The sequence below is a fragment of the Pungitius pungitius genome, chromosome 2 (genome assembly GCF_949316345.1).
Source record: "Pungitius pungitius chromosome 2, fPunPun2.1, whole genome shotgun sequence".
In the NCBI taxonomy this organism is placed as follows: domain Eukaryota; kingdom Metazoa; phylum Chordata; class Actinopteri; order Perciformes; family Gasterosteidae; genus Pungitius; species Pungitius pungitius.
Window position 1 is genome coordinate 31,372,291 of NC_084901.1, and position 19,494 is coordinate 31,391,784.

The following is a 19,494-nucleotide window of genomic DNA, read 5'->3' on the forward strand; positions in this document are numbered from 1 at the left end:
CCTTTCTAATAGGCACAGGAAGGCACCTGGTGTTTTACACAACCCAAAGGGCATTTGGTTCAACTCAAATAGCCCAAAAGATGCGCGAACGTCATGCGTTTATTTTTGGCCCCTGGTTATTATTACATTACATAACATTACATTACATGTCATTTAGCTGACGCTTTTATCCAAAGCGACTTACAATAAGTGCATTTCAACATAGAGAAGACAAGAAAAGTAAAATTTTCATCAAATAAGCAGTTACAAAACACAAAAGTGCCATTATAAGTACAATTTAAGTGCTACCATTTGTTAGTGCTACGGTTTGCTAAATCACAGCAATGATACCATAAACTCTGTATCAAACAAGTACATTCTTAGCATCCCAAACGGTGTCAACAAACAAATCTATTTCTATGACATCCAACTATTCATTTAATTTCTTTACATATGATTACATTATTCTCAAGATCTGGAGCTAAATGGTCAATTTCTGTTGACCCGAACAATATTAAGAGAGCTAAACAAAGAAAAAGCAACATGAATGGACAAAGGAAGCTGTCAGTAACATCTTCATGAATGAAGCAGTGAATGGATTGAGGTCATTTTGGACCTCTGTGGGTAACAAACAGAAGCACATTCTAGGACCGTTCCCCATCTGAACTATTTGATCGATTAACTCCATTATGTGTGGGATGCACTGAGTTCTCAGTGGGTCTCAGTCCACCTATGGACCAGGGCCTGAGCCAAGACACAGAGGAAGGGGAGACAGGTTCATTTCCAGCCAAACCTCGGGGGGGTCTTCTATTGCCTGTAAATGCTGCACATGTTCCATGAGTTACTACTTTAAAGACGACATACTCTGATGTAGATTTATCGGAGACAGTCCATTCTATTTTTACTTGTTCTCATTTACCAAAGCTTTAATATGGCCCAGAATTATTTGTACAAGATACCATTTAGACCTGGTTAACTGAAGGGCAAACATGCACTAATGGCCCCACATTTTCACAAAAGAAGTGAGTGGTAACATCTGTAGCTTTTATGGGGAGAAAAGCAACACATAGCAGTTGTTGTGTCAGAGAGGTTGTGACTACACTGTAGCGTGGATGCCAAAGGTTATTTACGGCAGTTTAGTACCCAGAGTACATTACTTTGAGCTGACGCACCAAATCAAGACCACTTCAATGACCCTGAGAAGCAGCCGTGACTTAAAATAAAGTGGCAGAAAGGCCCAAAATAGCCTCGGCTCGAGAGGAAGGACCGAATTACTGCTGCGATAAGCCATGATTCCTACACATTCAGTTGGATCACGATGTGGCCGGGGCATGCAAATTGCAACCAGCTGTGTGGTCTTGGAGTGTGCTGTTGCGGGTAGGAGACAGGGTCCAACTACCTAAATTAATAATTTACCCCATACAACACAGCCACGTTGGAAACCTCAGGCACTCGCTGCATTTATCTCTGTGCATGTGGTGTGGCTCGAATGCTTTGCCTTGAGTGCCGCAGAACACAAAAAAAGGCCCAACACCTTGTCCATTGAGGCTACCGAGGGAGAGCGCTCGCTCAATGAGGGTCAATCGTCGCAGCGCTCGAATCGTGAGCAACACAATCATCATTAAAGACACCCACCTCCTCCTCCTCCTCCTCCTCCTCCTCCTCCCCTTGTGCGTTGCAACGTCCCATTACCCACTACAATGCCCTATTTTGATAGTTCTATTTTGTTTTAGTAGTTTTCTAGCAGGAGCATACTCTTGGAACACTCCACTCTAAAGCATTTTCAAGAATTATCTTTAACTGTTTTTTATTTTTTTAGTTAAAGAAGTGTGATTTTGAAAGTTGTGCCAGTGGGGGATGCAGCCAACAAATGAAGTTTATTGCCATGAGAAAACCAGACCTGCAAGCAATGAAAGAGCAAAAATCTACTGAATACCAGAATTTGTGAACTTCTGAGTTCACCTACAAATAATCAAACACTTAATTTTACTGATGGAGGTCAAACACAGGGGATCATGATGACAGAATTGTAGAGGGTGCAGACACACAAACACATAAATCATTCCCTCTTCGAGTTGTTGGTTTTCAGGACAAGACCCCCATGTGTAACTCACTGAAGCCTGCGTTTATGGTGCTGGTTTTACAGGTCTATAAAATATCAGTCTCAACCACTCTGCTCTTGTGTGTGTGTGTGTAGAAAAGCCACATGTGAAGCCTCCTGGTTTTGTCGCGAGTGGCTGTGGGGAACAAGAGCTGATGGCGTGGCTTGGGACCCTTCCTGTAACAACACTCCGTCATGGGTCCCGCCATGACGGCCAAGACCGCTGCCCGTGCCCGCTGTGTATGCTTCAAACATTCAGCCCGCTGCGGGGGGGGGTCCAACCTGTGCGGAGCTAGAAGAAACCATCTCAGAGCAACGTCAGGCGCCCGTTAACACGTACCTCCAGTCAATAGAGAAACAAGGTGTCTGCTGTAATGTCTGCTTGTCGTGCACCACCTTCAGCTTCGTTCTTCGTGTCCCCGATGCTCCTCTTGTGCGTTTCTTTCATAGCAGTTTTACAGACTTGAGCTCTAAAAGGATCATTATAATCCCCTAAGTAACATGTGGCATCGAGAGCCGCTCCCTCCCGAAACCAGAAACACACGGACAAAGAAAAGGGAAACACACGTCATTAATCCCCTCATTCATTTATTCATCGTTCCCTACAGAGTGAAATAGAGTAGGACAGAACAAACTGTCCCGTCGAGAGGCAGGTAAACTGTTTCTAGTCACATCCAAGAAAATACAAACCCAAAACCATTTCCTCGTGACCAAAATGTCTCATTAACGGAACAAATCACAACTAAACCAGGTAATTGCATTAGGGGGGATCTTGCCAGGGGTATTCTCTCTACTGTCTTACTTAGGGAACCAACCATAACTAAGGGGAGGGGGGGGGGTTTGGTCATTTGGGTTCGGTACGTCTATTCTGCGTACAGCTGGGTAACACTGCACATTTTTATGGCACATTTCTTCCCATTTTTTCACGTTGCCATTTTAAAAATCTTTTTCTTTTATGTTTCTATCATCGTTCTTTACGTTTTTAAATCTCCTTGCTTTATGTTTGGATGTTTTTAATGCTTTTATGTGAAGCAAATCTGCTATACAAATAAAATTGCCTTACCTTGTTGGAGTTCATCTAATGGCTTCTATTGACAAGTCACTTAAAACCACCAGTAAAGACAAACTCAACCTCACACATTTCCTCATTTGTTTTTCCTTGAATAACAACTATACAAACCAAAAAAGAGTATTCATCCGCTCTGTCCTCAAACAGACAAAACTAATGCATTCAATTATTTGCACATCATTACATGGAGCATGTTTGGAATCTAACACACACATACATAAACAGACCAAGTTATATTTGTATATACAATGAATAACTCGCTCTCTGAAAAATGTAAATAACTTAAAAAGACAAACTGAGTAGAGGAAATATAAACCGTGAGAAATTCAGAAAGGAGGGAAAGCTATTGGATAAGCTATTGTGATGGAACATGGCCTGGGGCAGAGAATCTGGTGTACACAACATATGCACCACTCTGTGGACTGCTTGCACATGCATGCATTTAATTAGACACACACGTGTGCACAACTGCACACGCTGTACAAAGTGCATCCCATCGACCAACCCAGCAGGACGATTGCCGGACCTGTAAATATCTGAACGGGAGAGTTGACAGATGGCAGTCTCGAACACAATAATTACCACATACTTCCCACCACAGCGCATGCCTGCTACATCCCCGACTCCCTCAAATAAATACCAAAAAATAAAGAACCCAAAACGCCTTCTTCACCAAGGGCTCGCAAAGAAGCCTGGCTGTGTCTAACTCTCAACACACATGGGCTGGCTAGCTGTTAAACAGAAGGATTAGCAAACTGATTTATGAATTTAGCCTGACCCCATTCATGTGATATCGCAGCATATACCAGCTCCGACCACAGAAGCCGTACCCACAGACGCACCAGAGGAGCAATTGTCTGCCTCTCTTACCAAAACTACCGTGACAGACTCCACTGTTCAGACCCCGGGGCTGCTTCTCACACCATAAATGCTCAACCTCAATTCAGTAGCTGCCCGCAGCTCCCATCCAACCCACAGGTATGACTATGCATGCTAGGATGGCCAAGACAGTGTAATCAGCAGATTGGGGGTTGGAATCCGCAACCATGAAGATGAGTGGCGCCCACCATCGCAATGTCATCAAAATGAGAAAAAAAAAACGCAGCTTGCTGCGCTGAGGCTCCCTTGACGTTAAAAATGTCTCGCTCTGCAATGCGGTCTCCCTTGACAGAGAGTTTAAAGCCAAACAAAAAGGACTGCAGGAAGGACATCAACATTGCAACAAGTACTTAGGAAACAGTTTATTTCAACTTCATGCACAAGAGCAGCAGGGCTTAAAAAGTGTACACGAGAGTAGTCAACCTTGAGTCCAAGATACTATTTGTGGTTGCTTAATATGCAAACAGATGATTTGTCAAACTCATACATGAATGTTGGATATATTTAGATTAAATTATGGCATTGGCCGTTCAAAACATTCCTAATCCAACTCGTGTTTTCCCTGTGGGGTTTCTGCTTGCAGCTTTCCTGGAAGACACTCATAAAAACCTACACGTCGCACTTTGCATTCCTCAGTCATGAGCTTTGCACCTGCCGTGATACGGTGGGATCCGTCACCCTGGTCACGGCTACTTTCGAAAGCCTGGTGTTAAACATCGTGGCTCCAGGGAGAAAATACACCAGGGCCAGACTTTGCACTTATAGGCCAAGTAAGCAAGTTATCACCAAACAACGAGTTTCATGATTTTTGCATGAAAAATGTTGAATAATCTACACTCATTTTACCCTGAAATAACACATTAAAGGTCCCTAAAGTGCTTAACAAATATGGAAGCCATAACTTCAGCCCACTTCTTACTGTGTACTTTTACTTCAGTGGAAAACATTGTAGTACTACGTTTATCTTATAGAGAAATGTCATTGGTTGAATGCCCCGCCTTGAACAGATGTTAAGTAAGTACTATTTAAACCCCTGAAATGAGCATATAAGTACAGGACTCAACATCTGCGTTATTAACAAGAACATCTTCTGGTCTTGGGTCTCTGTCATTTAATTAATAGGGCTTTGATATTCTCGCATTTCTCAACAAAAGGGCCTTTTACTCTAAAGGCAAGAGGTGTTGCCGTAAATTTTCACAAAAATATCCCATTTTCCATGACTATGACAGAAGACCCATATGGTAGGTGTCATGATATTAGGTCATAAAAATGATCTTTTAAAGACACTGTAAATTATTTATCGCCCAAATATTGAGAATCCAGATTTCTTCCTGAAGGCTTTTGATATGATGCCAGCTTCCAACCCAGCTATGTCATGATTGGGTGTGACTTTAATTATTATCTGGATGCGTTCTTAGAGAGACATCTACCGCAATGGACTCAGTCCGTGGTTGACAGCTGGCGAATGCAGCATCCTTCAGATAACGACTTCATATCATATAACACATCTTCTGAAATACTACCACACATTACCCTCTCTTGCTTGAAGACCACTCTCAGTGAGCATATGACGTCCCCACGAATGATGGGGAGGTCTCCAATTCTACTTGATTGGCATTAAGCTATTCACAAGGGGCCTCACTATCTTTGAATCATCTATAATAAAAGATCTTAGCTGTTGTCTTTTGGATTTCGAACACAAGGATAAATAGAGAAAAAGTATGTATCCATAACATTAATTCTAAATCTGTTACTAAACCAAGGGATATAAACAACCTCATAAGGAACTATATTCAGGCATAGCAAAGGACACTAAAACAGCTTTTTAAGTGTCTTTAACAACTAGATGGCGCTGCAAGTGATGACATGACACCCCACCCCGATCTCTGAGATTGACCTTTTGGATGCAATTCAAATTTTCTCTTCTGTAAAAAGCAGGCCCAGGTGGTTATGGCTGTGAATTCTACAAGGCGTCTCATGGAAAAATAGTCCCTCTCAGGTTAAGGACGTTAAAGGATTAAAGTAGAAATAAAAGGCTCCCCAGCTCACTTTACGAGGCAAATATCTTCCTGCATCTAAAAGAGGGAAAGGAAGCGTTTTAGATCCATTGAACTTTTTTTAATCATGAAAATAAACAATAAATATGAGACTGGTTTTATTCCTGGTTTTCATTTAGTAACGTTTGTCCGCCTTTAAATGCACTTAGTTCATGCAAAGGACACACAAGCTGCTACCTTATCTCTTGACGCACAAAAGGCGTTGGATCAGATAGAATGAATTGCGTTTTTGATACTGAAGCGGTTTGGTGACTCCTGACCCTATCTAATGAACACCATTAAATCATTCAATTGACAGTCGGGATATACAATTAATCAGGATAAGAGTGAATTTATGTTATGCATTGATTAATAGTCTGAACCTTGCATTCTCAAAATCTCTGCTAATTCTTGAGCCCAGCGCTCTTAAAATCGACTTGGTCACCCATGTACAATCACTTGCTCCAACCAGCGCCTATACACTCAAAAAAACAACGCTTTCAACGAACTTAATAAAATCATGGAAATGATTTGCACACTATTTTATTGATTCTTTGAGCATAAAGAAATTATGTTGATACGACTTGATGTATTTGAGTAGGATCAACTTAATTTATTATGGTTGGTTCAACGCATTTTCTTGGGTTGTGTCAAACTCAAATGAATACGGTTGGTTTGACTAATGCCACATTAGTAAAATGTAGGCTAGTCAATGAAGTTAGACCAACCCAAATTATTCAATTTAATCCTGCCCAAGAAAAATAGGTTGGACTAACTCTAATAAATTACGTTGATCCGACTCGAGTATATTATAGTGAACCAACTTAATTGCTTATTGCTTAAAGAAAGCAGTTAAATTATGTTGAAATACTTTCCATGATTTCGCTATAGTAATACTAAAAATGTTAGTGTTAACATTTACCCTGAACCACAACTGAAACTAAGTTTTAACAAAATATACAACTGTTTTGGCTGGAAACAAGACAAATGAGAGATGTTGCAATACAACTGTATTTCTCAAAGTAGGCACTGAATAATGTTTTAATGAGCAGCTTCTCTTATAAACATACATATCAAAACCTTTTCTCAACTTTCTATGACACATACACAATTAAAATACATTTTTGAAAGTGCTAACAGTGGTTATTAGTGCAGTCTTGACCTGAACTCTGAAGACTTTGTCTTTGTACAAACATCCCTCTTATCCTCTTACATTCACAACATTCATCTTAAAGACTTATGATTACTTACTTAATGCACTGGTGAACACGCAGGAATACAGAAAATAATAAACACACACAGAAGTGTCTAATCTGCTTTAGCCATCATAATGTGTCTAACGGGATAGCTTTATTTTGAGAGCTTGTCCTTTTATGGATAGTTTGTTTGGGTCTAGTTCCATTATTATTTTCTGCAGAACTTCAAAAGTATACTTGAGCTCTGGAGGGTAGCTCAAGTTGAGAGCATACACAAGCGCAAGCAACATTGACACTGCAAAGGGTACATTTCCCAACTCGCTCAGCACTTCCACCCCCTCCAGAATGACTCCGACTTCATCTGGGTCATCACTGGGCTCCGCTCCTTCTTTTCGAATCACATGGATTGCAAAGACTGTCTCCGCCATAGCTGTTTGACTGCTTTCAATATTCTGTGACAAAACAGTTAACAAAAGCAATTATTTTTCACTTATGTGCATTACATGCCATTTTTATTGCACTATTTTACTGTATAAACAGCTATCAATAACTTCATTCACATTAGGGCTTTCAAAGAATATTCTATATTCAAATATATATTCAAATAGTTGAAAACAACACTAAGAAGTTAAGTTGGGCCAACTTAATCGTATCTGATCTTACCCAAGTAAAGATAAAGGTAAATGAACATACCGTGTATTCCTTCACCAGCTTCTCTGGATTTTCGTTCAAGTAAACACATAGACCTTTGAGGACGCATTCTCGTCTGACGTCAATGCTGGCAGTCTAAGTATGCAGATAAAATAACATTAGGAACACCATCTAAACCAACCATCTTATTAATCACAATGAGTAACCATGCAATATCAGTGTGTAAATTAGTATGTGAACCCTTGGGATCCAGGAGTGTTAGCAACAAGTGCAGACGACCAATAAAGGCAACAAGTAAGTAAACAAAATACAAAAGTTCTACGAGTAGAATAGCCTCTTTAACTTTTCCATTGTCATCATACCTGGGTTATGGGTACCATGATGCTCTTGATCTTTCTCCCTTGAACTCCACTTTTCTTGGCATACACCTGGATCAGGTTTTCAGAGTACAGATCCAGCTGGGAGAAGAACTTTGACTGCAAATTGATTGTTGTGATTCTCTTGAATTCCAGGAGACTTGTAGTGGGATGGTGTAGTCAGTGAGGTTGATCCAAGACACACTTTGGGGGATAGCAGACACAGGACACTTTTGCAGTCAGAAATTGCTGCAATAAAGTCAGATAGAACAATCAATTAATATTCATGGGGGTTAAGGCCTCCTAAGTCAGTGACGCGCGAAAACCTCCCGGTTGTTGTGACGCATCAGACCAGTGTGTGCGCGGGGGCCGGGTGGCCAGAGCGGAGCCAGCCCATTGACAGTACCCCAATGACAGTACTGTACTTTGAAATGTGGAATTAAAATGGAAATGGAAATTTGTCTGGTTTGATCAATCATTATTCTAGATAAACTGCATGCTATACATTTTTATATGTATAAATATATATACAGATCGCTCCAAAATAGCGTTCGCCTCCGGCGGGCCGCGGAGACGCCGCCTTCGGTATAACTGCGGCGGAACGGCGGCTGGCCGTCCGGGAAACGAAGCGGTTGCCGCTGGCGGTGCGCCGCTAACGTGTTTGCGATTACGTCATACTGTCGCTTCTACTGCCTCTGGAGAACCGCCGATGGTCCGCCGACTCATTGCTATCTATCTATCTATCTATGAGAGTCGGTAAAACGGCCTGCTATATTTGCCGCGCGCAGCTATTGGCCATGTTCCAAACTAACGTTAGCTAGTAGTATTACTCTTAGTAAATGAAACGTGTGCTTAGTCATTTATTGTCATTCAAATTCAGCAGTAACGTTAGCGCGCTAATGTAACCCTACAAGGAGTATGCTAACGTCATTAAGTCAACGTCAGCTAGTCGTGAACACCTTATAATATATTGCTAAAACGTTAACTCGTCATTAACAATAGCTCACTGTTCACCATTCACATTGGTAGGTTGCAAAAAGGAGTGACGTAACGTTATATAAGCTAACACGACATTGCTAGCCATGCGCATGGGGACTTTACCCTTTTTAAATGTAGTAAAAAATAACACTACATAAAAAATAGCATAAACAGAACAACGAGCTAAGATATGAAGACATTAATGCACGTATAATTGTTTTACATTTAGAAGGATGGTGATGGATTTCTGCTTACCTTTTCCATGTGCGGCCAACGGTGTATCTTCTTAATCTGGTTCTGACGAAGACTGCCCTCGCCTTGGTTTTCGCGGTCATGCCTGGCTACTCGATTGTCTCAGTTAATCGCAACATGAATGGATCTAATAAACGTTACGTTTTTGAAGTTCATGCCAATCCTACATGACTGAATCACGTTCACATTGAAAACATTAATGAATATCGTTCATTCTACATGTTACACATTAGTAAATGTAACAACCAGCCAATATCCTTTTTTTGAGTGTAGACTAGAGTGCTTCTGGAGGTTGCCGTATGGGAGATATTTATGTATTTTATATATTTGTCTCAGTCTTTCAACTCCACACTAAATATCGACATCTTCAACTCATTTTTTCCCCACTCCCTAGTCTATCCCAGAATTCACAAACAATCCAAAGTGACACATTTTTCTAATTGACTTCTCTCACAGCCAAAGGAAAAAACATTTGATCCCCCGTGTAGTCACTGCTTTCAATGCCAGTAATCTCATGGAGGCCTGGGCCAAATAGTTGGGCGTTATAGTGTCAGATGAACTGTGGGAGGAGGGCTTGGCCAGTTTACAGAGCTGTTCTGTCCAGATGTCGTTTAACTCAATTAAACGTTTTACACGAAATCCATTACTTCAAACTACATTTTACTAAGTAGTAGTAATACCTGCAATTTTGGGAGAAATATCCTTTATATTATTATATACATTTATATATATATATATGTATTCATTTTTAAATAGGCACATTAGTTGCTTGCTTTGATATTATAAAATCCGTCATGGATTTAATGAGTAGTGGTATTTTGTAGATTGGATTAGAGATTGTTGAGATATAGGAAGGACATACACATACTAAGACTCAGCTTAGCTATTAAGGACTTTGAATTTATCACAATGTCTATTTGGAGCGTCCTAAATAATCTTCAGAAAATTAAAACATAAAATTTGTGGAAAATCAATTCAAAAGGTTCAAAGTAAGCAAGTAAGGGTTTACAGGATAGTTTAGGCATTGAGAGCTGGATAAAGTATGCTCCTTTTCTCTCACTGTGATCTTTCAGCACAAGGTAATGATGACTTCCAGGGTTCACTGAGTTGGGCTACAAGCACTCCACTGACCCCCCTCTGTCCACTCAGCTCTGATGCTTGGCCATGCAAGGAATGTTCACACATACGGTTACAAACACAAACACCCAGGCATGCCCTGAAAACTGGTAGCAGGCAATCAAACATTCCTGACCTGGAAGACATTGGCTAAATTTGGAGACCAGTCCCCACTAAAAAAGTACAGATTGTTTGTTCAAATGCCTTTAAAGTTAACAATTTTCTGAGAACGCCTCATGTGGCCATGCGAATTATGACTGTTGTCTGTCAGATGCAAAGGTGGCAGCAGAGTGATGTCGTCAAAGAACCGCAAAATCTCTCAGGGAAGACGTCCGAACAGATGGTTGGGTGACACCAGCAGCTGGTTTTGCGTCACCCCATTACTACCGACTGTCAACATTGTTTTTACCATGACCACAATCCTTCCCTAAACTTAACCACTAGGTATTTGTTTTAACCAAACCTAAATATGTTATGTATATTTAATAGGTTGTATATCTGACCTTGACCAATAGGTCTTTAGCCGTGCTAGTTGCTCTACAGATGTACCTTTCAGTCCATTGCTTGTTTGAACCAGAATTAAACATCTCAACAAATACAGACAGGATTGTCAAAATAAGGTGTTTCCTGCACCGAGTGACTGTGCTCACCACTCTTTCAAGTGCGTTGGGCACTTGGTCCTCGGGCCAGCAGTAGAGGCCGTTGGCCCAGGATATGAAATTTACATATAATTTAGGGGGCAATTTTGACTGAAAACCAGGGGCATTTTATAGGAAATTGGGGTCATTTTTTTAAACTTGTGAAATAACATTTAACCTTTGTTCAAAATAATTAATGAGACTTATTGGGGCGTCCTGTATATGCCTGTTTTCTTAGATGTTTTTAAAAACAATAACAACCAAAACGTCTTTTTATTTTTTTGTAGTTGTACAAAAAATGTATTTTACCCAAATAGAGGATTGGCTGTTAACCACAAGATGGCAGTAATTTATGAGAAGAAGGGAAACATCTCTCAAAGGCTGCACTCTGTCTAACGTTAGCTAACAAGCTTTTGTAGCGAGTTAAATAGCTAATCAGAGCTAGCTAACGTTCGCTAACTAAATCATTCGAAAGTAATTTTTACTTATGCTGCGTTTACACCAAAAGCCAAGCAAATTTTCGCGCGAGTAAAGGTATTTACGTCAAAGGCGCCGCTTACTTTCGCGCTGCCCGTTTAAAATTCGACCGGACGCGTCTGTGCATGGACGTGGAATCTTACTCTTACTTAATAATTTGCTTCGCTTTTGCAGGCAACGGTATGTCCGAGGTTGTCTGGTAACGAAAGGACCCGTATCTCTGATGGTTTTTGCTCCCGTTGATGAAGTCAGTAGAATTTATGGCAGCACTCCCCTTTTTTTCTGTCTGGGTCCCTGAAGTCGGTGGACACATTATAAGCCCCGAGGCAGGTCAAGCTACCTCAACCTCCACACAATGACGGATGGTGTTCTTTCCCTGGGATTCCACAAAAATACTTCATCGGTCTTTTGTAGAATCACTGTCCCAAAACTCCTCCTGCAACTCATAAAAGGTTTGAAGGATTAAAGAGGTGGATTTTGGCGCCTAAACAACGGCCTGAACATCTTTACACCTTGGTTCTTTCACGTGGAACTAGGTTCAGGGCTTTGTTGTGGCCAAGTTCCTGCTGTCTCGCCAGTCACTCTGGGTGCTGGGAAGAAGGTTTTTAACTTTGTCCACAATGCAGTCAATGTTGCTGCCCCGCTTAGCTTTTTGGAAAAAATGAAGTATTTGGCAGGGTGTCTTGCAGCTATGCTGGTGGCTATTTCTCCTCTCATCTGGCCACTTTGTACGGCTTCTCAACAGTTCGCTGCTCATGAAGTAACTATTTTATCATGTTGTCCATCCTTTTCTTGCTTTTCCCTGTTTCCACATGGCAGAATCAATATGACGTCCGCATGGCTGATAATGACAGTTGTCACTGCCTGTAGCAACAATGTCAGCATAGACATTGGCTATTGTTTGAAAGATTCAACCCATCCTCTTCATCCTGTCGTTTGATGGAGCATATTTGTAGCCAACCTACACTGCATTGGGTTGGGGTACAGTTGAGTGAAGTTACCGAGCCCTGTGCTATTGGTCCTGGCCTTGATCTTTCCACGTCTAACCAAAAAGTGTTCCTGCGAGAGGTTGCTGTTTCTCCTGTGCAACAACTTAATTCAGACATTCTGAAGACTTTGTAGATGCTTTTCACTTCACTGCAAAAGACTCCTAAATTAATCATCTTTGTCAAAGCACTGCAATGCTGGCTTTCACAGAGCTGCTAGCATAACTTTATACAATCGGCCTTGTTTCAACCTAATCCATGATCTTCCCAAAACCATAACCAAATGAATGAACCAAATTAAACCTCAGCCATGAAGGTTTTAGATCAGAAATGGAAATATGAATCATTATTTGTGTAATTATTAGTTTTATTTTGCAAAAGCCCCTCAGATTTTATAGGAAGTATATGGGGTTTATCCAACGGCTTCTGTGTTTTTCATCCTGTATCATTAGATTTAGAGTTTACCTTTTCTCTTTCTTCTGCCTCCATGTTTACCCTGACTGTTCCTTTCTTCCGTTCCCTTTTGCTTGTTCGAAGAGCAGTGGAATGAAGAGTTAAAGTGAGTAAAAGTGAGCCTTGTGACCCCTTGAGACTGAACTCCATCAGCCATGCATCATTGGTAACCACACTCTCATATGCTTATGTCAGATGTTATAAAGTGCCCATGTGGGCCTCATGAATTACCCCTGTGTGCCGTTTCTAATAAAGGCCCCTTCTATCCTCACGTCGAGTCACAGAGTGGTCAGTCCAAGGGCTCGATCCTAAAAATAAAGAAACAAGCATGTGCATTTTTGAAATGCGTCTATTTGTGTCATAGAGAATATTCATGCACACTCACTGATGCTCGCCAGAGATTTATTATATTTATAAGAAAAAAGAGAGGGTACTTCATGAGTTTTAATTAAAATGATTCATTACAGTTTACAGGCTGACAGCAGCACAGAAATATGCAGTCTTCTGACCATTTTTTCTCAGACGGCATGGGGTTGGGAACATGTTGGTCAGCAGTGCTTTTTACAGACCTGCCAAGCACATAAATTCATCTTCACTCCCCGTGAGTTGACATATTGTCAAAATTGTAGCACTCAATCTGTGACATTTCCCCAAGGAACAAAATGTACAAACAGATGCACCCATGCCCAGTTTGTACCTCCCACAACTCACACCAGAGAGCTTTGGTCCCAGAGCACTTCTGGTACATGAAATAAAGGAGCTGTATGTGAAGCCAGGCTGACAACTCAGTTATTTAGCCCTATACTGCTTGATTTGTAGGGGAAATGCGGCATAAACAATTTATGATATGACTCCCATTACGTGAAAGGGGTCTCTCAAAGTGATGAACCCACAGAGATACATCTGCCTCTTCCACCCCCTTGAGAGAATTAATGATCTCTTAATGATCATTCGACTGACTATTTCCTCAATTGGTCCCAATCATGCTGGGATTACATACAAAACATTTTGGAACATTGTCAGAACCGCTTGCAAATTATCTTGACCTACGTTTCTATTATGAATCAGAAACAAAGAGCCCCGTGTCATGTTTTTATGATAGAAAATAAAAATATTGCCTACATCAGTTTTTTTTTTTTTTTTGTTCGCCCCACACTCATAGACTGGATGTAAAACAAAACATTTTTGTTTCAAATAATGCGCATGTTGTCGAGACACTAGAAGAGCCAATAGGCCCTGTATTTTCCCACTGATCACACGAAATGCCTCTGTGTCGTCCTCGTTTTCTCCTCCATGGAGTAGAGGGTGTGCCGGGAACTGCAAGGGGCGGCGGTTCAAACACTGGCTGCCCCATGCGCCATGTTGAAGGGTCCCTGAGCAAGACACCCAACTCCTAATTAAAAAGAAACGTGCAATTAAAAATGCAATGTGAGTGGCTTTGGACAAAAAGCGTCATCTAAATGACGTGTAATGTCATTTCTGCTGCCCCCAAGTGGCAAAATGTATTAGTTATTGAAGGTTTGACTAAAGTTAAACCTATGGATGTCTTTTAATTTTGCCGCATGCAGTTATATGCATTAAATTGACATCTGACATTAGCCTAGCTCCAATTCAGATCAGTTAAAAAAGTATACCAACAATGTTCCTAGTTCCATCAGCCCAATGCCAGAGGAATGTAATTATGCTAGGTTAGATAACACATCAAATGATCATGAGTTCTACCTTTAGTAAATAACAATTGCGTCTAAATTAATCAAGAAAAACTGCTTGAATAATGTTTACAAAGTTTTCATGTAATGTTTCCTCCTCACTCACTCACGTCTTTTGTCTGTGACTATGCTAGCAGAGGAGTTATTGGAATGTGTGCACATCTTCATGCAGGTTTAGAGTGATGGGAGTTGGGGTAGTGGTTAGGCCTCTGCTTGGCGTAGGTCATAATTAGGAACTGGAACTCTGAGAATCCCTGGAAAGGTTTGACAACCCTAGAACTTTTCATCTCCTGCAGCAGCACCCCCTCTCTGCCACTGTCTTTCTACGGAATTTGTCAGGGATTTAAGCAGTAGAGCTCACCTAGTGGTGGAAATTATTTTATATAAATTAAATATATTATTTAGTGTTAGAATTGTAGTTTATTAGATATTAGTTATTTCATTAGCACATTCGATTGCAATATGAATCAAACACAATTTATAGTCATTTAAGTCATATAATTACTGTACACTGTAACATCCTGCCACAAAATAACCTTAAAACCTGGAGACGAATGCTAAATCCATCTTTTATGGATTCAAGGGTGTTTTGGGAGTTTTCTTTCTTGTTAGGGAATAAGCAAAGGATGTAGGAGAGCCGTCTGAGGCAAATATTCTGACATTGAAAGGGCTGAGCTGGAGAAGGAGCAGGCAGAAGCCTCCTCTGAATATGACACTGGACGATGGGACTTCGCAAAATAATAATATACTATTCATACTTTATTTTACTTTGTAACTCTACTGCAAATTACTTCAGTTAGTAAACTCGAGCCACTTGACTATCTATGACTTCTTGTCTCAGAAGGGACTCAGGTAACAGTAATATTCCTTCATCAGAGGTTCAGAACTCCACAATTTATAAAACATGTGTAGCCATTGAGGAAATGTCCCTCCTGAGATGCCGTAGGTTCAGGCCCCTCCTACTTCCTCGTTTACCAATTTGTGTGGGTATAAAGGGTGTGTCTGAGTCAACCCATCAGGCCGGTAAGTAGTGTTATCCCTGTTCTAAAAATAAGGTTCTCTTTTTGTGTTGCTCTATTTTTGTTTTGTTCAGTTAGATTACTTTTTTTTGTAGTTGTTTGCCTGCAAATTATTGTGTAAATTGTGATTTTCCCAAGAAAGTTATTTTGCACAAATTGAATTTACTAAAATGTGTTTGTGTCCAGGAGTGCTTGGGGCTGGCAGCAGTGTGGCTAACTGGACGGTGACTGGGCCACTCACTTGCTCCTCACATTGTTTTCAGTTTCTACGTTTGACAATATTTTCTCTTGTTTTACACGTCTTCCCAGTGGCATGCTTTTAGTTTTGATTTATATTGTTTGGCGTGAGTGTGTGTGTGGAACACTGGAGGTAGTGAGGGTCCTGTCCCAGAGCCTGCCCCCCCCCCCCATTCCCCAGCTTGGCCCACTACAACTTAGCCACCAATAAGACTGAACTTGCGTACTGAAACCCTTCCCTTCCCCGGAAGCTGATGGGAATTGTTGAAATTCTTTTCCATCGTTGATATTTTAAGACTCTTTCAAATAAATGTTGCACCCGAGGGGAATACTTTGCCGTGGTCTATGTGTTTTGGTCATCTGTGGGTCCGAGGTCATTTACTAACTATTCGGGACGATAACCACACCCCCGCAGATAGCGGTGGTCACAAGCTATCACAATGACTAACCCTTACAGTAAAGGAACTACATTTTAAACAACCAATATGCCAAAAAAATGTAATTGTAACCTCATGGCACTGAAGTTCACAAGCGTCTGTGACATGCTGGTCTGATCTGGATCCAACTACTGTTTAATGTGCTGGCTAATTAACCTCGACCCTTCTAAATATATATTCATACCATCATCAGAAAAGAGTTCTCTATGTACACAAAATGGCATTTTATTCACAATACCAGTCCTATGGTGTTTTCTTTGGACACAGGCGCCAGTATAGAAACCATGTTCTCCAATTAAGACATGTCGAAAAACACTTTTCTAATGAGCTACCTTAAAGGTTTTATTGCTCACTAATGAATAGTCTCACAGGGTCCAACATGGCTCTTCGAGCTGCTGGATAATCACAGATACGAGTTTGCATATTTCTTCTTCAGAATTGGACTTCTCAAAACTCTTAAAATCTACACAAAAATAGCTGACACTGTGAAAAATACATTTAATATTGTGGGGGTTTTTTGTGCTAAAACAGAGCAGTCAGTCGGTTCACATTTTTTTGCCATTCTTAGCAGCTGGTTCACAGATTAAAAGTGCCCAATGCATTGAAAAAAAAAGTGTGACATTTGGCTGGGATCATGCAAATATTTGAAACAGCCTCATTCACCGACCCAGTACATGCTTTTTTGCATTTGATCACATTCATTCGTTTAAATCTCATGTTCTAAGCTTCATCGAGTTGTTAATTTCTTGTTTTGAGGAATTAATGAGCTGTTTCTCCTCCAATGAAGTTTACATTCTAGTGTGGACACTTTTAAACAAACATAACCTGGATTCACATTACAGGATAGAGACCTCAGGAGTCTCTTGTATGGCAGACGTTTGAGAGTACTGCTTAATTATTTAATTATTTAGTTTGTTAAATGTTACAATACATGTATTGTATTTGTAACTATTTGTTTCCCACAATTGGCTATTGCAGAGCATTCCGGTTTGGGCTTCATAATGTACACAAACCCCACAAAAATATAATAAAAGTCACAGAATATCAGTGTAACCAAGCAAAGCTATTACATAATCAACAACTTGATTGATTATGTATATATATATATATATTTATTTTTATTTTTATTAATGGGACTTCACAGTTCATAAACCTTGGCTTTGTATCAACAAGAAAAAATTCACGGCATCCCACATTTGGCCTAAACGCAAAATATTTATATATAAAAGCTGTTGTACACAGGTAAAGATCCTAAATTCCATCCAATTCCTTCCAATCGAATACTATAACCATCATTATGTACAGTATATACAATAGGCCTTGTAGCTAGACCGTGGTTGACATCTGTTGAACTTGGAGATCTGAAGACTGAACTTGTGAACTGTTTTTTGAGTATTTAAAATTTACTCCACTCTAAAGTGTCTTGTTATGAATTACATTAGATTATTAACGGTACAATATACCGGTACTCAAAAGTAATTGGAATATGTATTTCAAACCCAAGAAATAGAAATCCTGCCCATCTGTGTGTGTGTGTGTGTGTGTGTGTGTGTGTGTGTGTGTGTGTGTGTGTGTGTGTGTGTGTGTGTGTGTGTGTGTGTGTGTGTGTGTGTGTGTGTGTGTGTGTGTGTGTGTGTGTGTGTGTGTGTGTGTGTGTGTGTATTTAAGGGAAGCAGTCAGTCACTTGGTTCTGTCATGGTTGGCGCACTGCCAGGAGGGGTTGTGTACTCACTTGGACAGGTGAAATGAGTGAAGCTGAAGAGTCATGCGGTCCAAAAATGCCTCAGAGGCTATATTGGGTCAAATGGGTTCACCTTAGGACGTATACATTACGCATTTATTTTTCATATTAACTGCAAGTGAATGGATTAATGCAAAAATACATTTGTAACACCAGAGGCCACGAGTTGGTCATACAGTGGAAAAAGGCTATTGTTCCACTGCAAGAATACTGTGAGCCAGCTTGTCTTCTAACGCAGTCTAATGAGGCAGGAACAAATGTCTATCCACTCTAACACTCTTTCTCTACGTGCACTTCTCTGAATATTGTCAATTATCCCTCATGTCTTGGCTGACCTGGCTGAATGTGGGTCACGGGCTGCACAATCACCTGGTAATTACCACAGAGTAAACAAGCTAAGCCAGGGGAGAAGTTTTAATGATTGTCAGGTCCCCACAAAGGACCCTTCATCTGTAATGAGTGGTAAGTGTGTCATATTATGTTGCACAATTGTTGGACCTGACCATCACGATAAATATAGCATCCCTGAATCCAATACTAAGGCACCAAGGACACTTTTGGGCATCAGTATGATTCAATAGGAGTGTAACCCAGAAAGGCTTCCTTTGCCTCAAGGATGCTGTCCAAAATGACCTTACGTAATAAGCCCTTTGCCCAGTTCTTGAATCAGATGATTAATTGCTCACCGGTCTTTTCAGGGGCTATGACACCATGTGCCACCCACGGAGTCCGCTCTGGCCTAATGTCTCACTCTCATTAAATGGGGCCTTTGTGTCCCAGCTGCTCTCTTTTGTTCCAGTTTGCCCACCTATCAGAGAGGTCGACCCCTGTGTCTCGAGCCATGATGATGACATCACCTCTGCCCTCATCGAGGCTAGAGCACCCAAGGTGAGAGCTCTCATGGGCTCAGCTACGGGCCGTCTCTTTTCCTGTGTCACTCAATCAATCCTTTGTGCTGTGTCGAGGCCTGTGGGCTCATAGGGACCCTTAATGAGAGGGAGCACTTTGTTATCTGCCAGTGCTCCAGCAATATAAGCCATACAGAGCAAATTCTATAACAGCACATTGTTTGAGGGAAGTAAAGTGAGGGGTCTGAGATGTGGTGCTTTCACACCGGTTGGAATCAGAGCCCAGAGTTTGCCTGCTGAGCGGGGCCAGTAAAACCTCGTTTCCAACACACCAAA